Raw genomic sequence first — 6,000 nt, forward strand, 5'->3', positions numbered from 1 at the left:
ATGAAAGTACAATATTTGCCTCTGAGATGCAGTTGAGTAGAACTATTATATAGTTTAGAAAAATGTACCTATACTCAGTATTTAGTAAAAGCACCTCAACATTGTTCTTACCCCATTAAGACCTGGAACGCATCTGTGTCACTTCTTGATTTGAGCTAAAAAGCATTATTTTACACTTCAAAAATAGCAGATATACAAGCTCATAGCGCGGCACCGAGTGCCGCGCTATGAACTTGTAGATCTGCTATTTATTTTTTTTATCGTGAAAATGTGTGCATACAGTATCTTTGAAAATATATTGTTTAAAGCAAACATTTTTAACTCTATTTTCTTTACTTCTGGGGGTCCCTGGAACAAAACATTTTGAGATGGGGTTCCGCGGCCAAATACATATCATTTTGGGGGTCCTTGACATGAAAAAAGTTTGAGCACCACTGACATAGAAACATACGTTTTTTCAGAATACTGTTGGGATTTAGAAGACATTTGTAGAATCGGCTTCAGGTCTCAATGGGTTAAGTACAGTGCTTGAGTCATTATGTTCAGGATTCAGATTCAAAAGTAGCAGATCTACAAGCTTGCCGATCTGCTACCGTTGATGCTTTTGTGTGACACTGTAGTACAGTATGTGATCAAGTAGGGGGTTAATTTACGATAAAACACAAAGAATATGGTCTCTGCCCGACAGCAACAACATTATTCAGCTTACTTTCCACCGTCTGGGGAATGGAAAGATGAGAGCGAAGAGTGAGGGAGACAGCAGACCAGATAAAGGAATGGGAATGGACCTGGGGGGGGGGGGTGACTGTGTGTGTGTGTGTGTGTGTGTGTGTGTGTGTGTGTGTGTGTGTGTGTGTGTGTGTGTGTGTGTGTGTGTGTGTGTGTGGGTGGGGGGGTTAATAAAAACACTAAGAAAAGGCTAAGGCTGAGGAATAAAATCAGTGTCGCATTGCCCATTGCACGCGGTACCCAGCGTTGCCAGATTCTATGAGAGAAATAAGCAACCAGGTCTAGGAAAACCAGCCCAAAAGAAGCGACTATGGGCCGCATGAGCACTTTAACATAATATACATCAGCTATTTGAAAATAGCAGATCTACAAGCTCGCGATGCGACGCGTTGTGAGCTTGTAGATCGGCTATTTTCAAATCAAATCTTGGGGGAAATTATAATAAGCTGATCTGGCAACCCTGGCGGTACCACGGTGTGTACGGCCAAAATATTTTTTTTTTCAGGAGCACGCGCGTGCACATAACCTGACTCTGCCAGCTGGAAGAAGCTTGCTTCACACATTTTGTTTCCCACCCTACTTCCATCTGGGACCTCGGTATAGCCCAACCGCTGCAAGACGGCGCTCTGTTTTTTTTCAAGCTACTTGGCAGGTGATTGGATCGGACCGTCTGTCTATCACCGTCTGGGCGTGCTATAACTCCGACCAATCATGTTGATGACCTATAGTACAGTAGGTGCGCCCGTATGGCATCACATCCCGGCCCTATCGCCTCATGGTATAATGGTAGGCCTACTTGGGTCCTGGGGGGACCTCAAGGAGGTCGGTGTCACCAGACCCGAGGGGAGCGGGAGGGGACGCGACGTTTGAGGAGGTTGAAGAGGTGGCTGGGGGAGCCAGATTGTTCTAGTGCCTTATTAACTGTATTCCTGGCCACGCCCAGGAAGTATAGGTAGGAAGGTAGGGGGGGTGGGGAGCCCCATATCAAGGGGTTTCCTGTTTACCAGTGTTGCCATGTCTGCTTGTAATAAGCGAATTTTGGCATGATTCTTATTGATGACTTCTTGCTTATTTTGGCGTGCTTCCAAATGTCTTTTAAACCACATTTCTTTCATGTCAAGGACCCCCAGATTAATATGTATTTGTCTGCCGACCCCCATCTGAAAATATTCTGTGCCAGGGACCCCCATACAAGATTGTTGTTAAAATGTCAAAAATATTCAAAATAATCTCACCTTTCCCCCATTTAAAAAAAAAATAACAGATCTACAAGCTCACAACATGCCGCGATGTGACGCGTTGTTAACTTGTGGATCTGCTATTTTCAATTAGCTGATGTAAAGTGGTAGAACTTAACCTAGTCGCTTTGTTGGGGGGCTTGTTTTCATAGACCTGGCCTACTTGTTTCTCTTTCTCACAAAATCTGGCAACGCACTGATGACCTGCAACACACCTGCAGCCTACTAGGGAGGAAGTGGACAGATATTGAGTGAAGCAGCAGAAAAGGGCAATGGCGCCGCACCGGAGAAGGGCCCAGAATATAAGGCGAATAGGTGGTGAGTAGTGTTTTAAAGTGGATTCTTTGTTTGACCGGGAGCCAGTCAAGGTCGTGGGATGACTGGTGTGTGATATGGGTCTCTGGAACGGGTACTGGAGTTCTGGACATATTGGAGTTTATTGAGGACTTTGGGAGGTGGTTGCTTGACGATTGGGAGAGAGAGAGAGCGGAGTGGAAAAAGCCACATAATTGGGGGGAAAGCGCGGGAACACAGAAGGTCCATTGTGTGTGTGTGTGGGGAGGATTTGGACCGGATAAGAAGCGAGCAGAATGTCTAGCGTCCATTAGGGACTTCATTAAAACATATCGCCACACACGCCGTGCTGGGTTTGAGAATACACACAGTTTGATTTGTGGCGTGCTGGGGACTGAATTGAGGGGCCTGCCTTTTATAGCCTGGTTGTCTCCTTTCTTTGGCTACATCATCCAGAGCCAGTAAAACGTTTTAATTTCAAGGACCTCCAGTTTGACATGCAACTCCGAGAGTGTACAAAATGGAACCAAATGGACCCTTACGGGTCCATTTGGTTCCATTTTGTACACTCTCGGAGTTACCGTGCAGTCGGGTGGGTTCCTAATTTAAAGGGATAGTTCACCCAAAAAAAAAACTTTTTTTCTACCGATTAGTCACCCCCATGGAGGCTTGAATGTATGGATATTTTTTTGTTTTTGTCGCATTCCTAAGCCAATAATTGGATGACCAGCGGACCGGTAGCCAGCGGTTCCGGCAGGGGACACAAAGGAGACTCTTTGTGTCTCCCACCGGAACCGCTGGTGTTAATTATTGGCTTAGGAATGCAAGAAACCCCCCCAAAATATCACTGAATTCAAGTCTCCATGGGGTGACCAAACGATAGGGAGAAAAAAAGTAATTTTGGGGGTGAACTATCCCTTTAAGCTGGGGGACCCCCCCGGAGTCCCCTCGAGGAAACCCGGGGGGGTCCCCGGACCCCGCGTTGAGCCCCAGCGATCCAGAGGTCTGGAGAGCCCTCCAGGGTGCGCTGTCATTACCGCTAAAGTGGCAGTTCCTCTGACAAATGGTGGCATTTCAAATGTCATTTAGTTGTCTTGCGGGGAGGCAATTTGGCAAAAAGAAAATATGCAGAAAAACCCAAACCAGTCAGGGAATGTACTAGAAATTGCAGCAGTTGAAGCATATCATTCCCCGACTAAAGATTGCAAGAATCGCTGCATAACTTTCCCTTTTTCAGTGAATAATGGCTGTACTTGGTAGGCACAATGAGGGCCTGTTTTTTTTCTTCGTTCTCCCCTTTCAGCAGTGCTGAACGCACATTTTCTGGCGGACGAGGTTGGCCGTCCTTATGGTGTCTGAGCGTAATCACAGCACTGGGTGGTGGGGGAATAGGCTCTCTGTGCACAGCAGCCATATTGTGAAGACATTCACAGGTGTTGCCAATGATGCTAATGAAGGCTCTCTTCCATTCTGGTCAAACGGAGTCAGGGTGCTGATGTTGTGCACGTTGGCTCGCTGGAAACACTCTGCTACACCAGTGGGTCTAAAATTGGGGTCCAGGGACGGGTGTGTAACTCTGAGAGTGTACAAATGGAACCAAATGGACCCGTAAGGGTCCATTTGGTTCCATTTGTACACTCTCAGAGTTATGGGGGTCGTGGAAATTAAAAAGGTTTGAGAACCACTGTGCTACTCTAAATGGAACAGAGCCTTCATTAGTATCATTGGTAACACCTGTGAAGGAAGTGATACTATGGCTGCTGTGCATAGAGCCTATTGGGGCGCGGTGGGGTTTTTGTGTTTTTTTTGCAGGCAAGCGCAGCACCAACGCAAACCTAGCAGGGCAGATGGGGGAACAGCTGCTAGGGGCAATTTGCTTGACGAGTCAGGGGGCTGAGGCTAGAGAGCGGGACAACGGGACCGCTATTTACCTGGCGACGTCCACAGAGGACTCGGTAGCCCCACAGAAGAGCGGGGGGGGGGGGGGGGGGGGGGATTTCGGGGCGGCAGGGGACAAGGGGACTGTGTGGGTTTGTGCAGTGGTGTAACTAAGTGCATTTACTCAAGTACAATTGAGTACAATTTTGAGGTATTTTGACTTTACTGGAGTATTTCCAATTTTCCGTACTTATACTTCTACTCCACTACATCTCAGAGGCAAATATTGTACAAGCCCACAACGCGTGGCATCGCGACGCGTTGTGAGCTTGTAGATCTGCCATTCTCAAACATTTTAATACTTTTACTTTTGGTACTTTAAGTACATTTTGATACAAATACTTTTGTTCTTTTACTCAAGTAAATGTTGAACTCCGGACTTTTACTTGTAACAGAGTATATTTCTACATTGCAGTATTGATACTTTTACTTAAGTAAAACATTTCGAGTACTTTTTTTTCCCACCACTGTGGTCTGTGTCCTTTTTCCTGGCGTAAACAAGCTGTCAGATGGTGGCGGTTAGACCTGACAGGAGGCTGGCGTTCTGGGAGGCGGCCCGGCGCTAACCTCCGGAGTCGGACGCAATATGTTCGCTCTCCCGACTGGGGACGCCCGGCCGTCAAGGGCAGGGGGAGGTCAGTCGGTTCGGGCAACGCTTGCCTTTCGGTAAACATCAAGTTTGGTTTGCCAACTCGTGCCCGTGAGGAGAGACCTGACACCTCAAACCACATCTCTGATTGTCAGTGGGAGAAAGTAACTTGAGTACATTTACTCAAGTACTGTGCTTAAGTACAATTTTGAGGTACTTTTACTTTACTGGAGTACCTCCATTTTTCAATAATTATGCTTTACTCCAGATTACTCCACAATCTCTAAGGCAAATATTGTACTTTTTACTCCACTATAATTAGTTAAACTGTATTTACTACTGTATTTACTCTGTAGATTTTGATTATTATTACGATACCACTTGTGTACTTTGGAAATTTGAAAATAGCTTATACATGTGAGCTTGTAGATCTGCTATTTTCAAAGGATTTGTAAACATTTTATACATTTGAAAACTTGTGAAATGGGACTTTCCGCATAATTACTTTTGGTACTTTAAGTACATTTTGATGCCAATGCTTTAGCAATTTAACTCAAGTACATTTTGAATGCCGAACTTGTACCTGTAACAGACCATTTCTACAATAGGGTGTTGATACTTCTACTTGAGTAAAACATTTTAGTACTTCTTCCATTAATGCTGATTGCTATTTGTCACAGATACAGTGGACTGGAATGGTGAAGTTGTTATAGGATATCTGTACTATTACTGTATATACCAGTGGTTCCCAAACTGGGGGTTGGGACCCCTTGGGGGGTCCCCAAATTATTTTGGGGGGGGTCCCCAGATAATGAGCGTAGCTTAATGTGCAACATTGTATTCTCATTTAACTGTAAACAAACCAACATACGGTATTGAGTGTATACAGGTATCTGAACATGTTACACATTTAATGACTTTTAAGACCTTTTTGATACTCAATTGGCCAAATTGTCAAATATTACGTAAGAGGCAAACATTGTGAAAACAGCCGATCTACATGCTCACAACGCCTCGCAGTGCGAGGCGTTGTGAGCATGTAGATCGGCTGTTTTCACAATATTTATCTGTGGAACCGAGTCAAACTAAATGTAATGCCTACAATTGCAAGTGCTTGTCGGGGTGGGGGGTCCCCAGTTCAAATATGATTATTTGGGTGGGTCGCGGCCTGAAAAGTTTGGGAACCCTTGTTATGTACAGTACTTATATACA

Source organism: Gymnoscopelus microlampas, assembly GCF_963454915.1.
Source record: "Gymnoscopelus microlampas genome assembly, chromosome: 20".
NCBI lineage: Eukaryota > Metazoa > Chordata > Actinopteri > Myctophiformes > Myctophidae > Gymnoscopelus > Gymnoscopelus microlampas.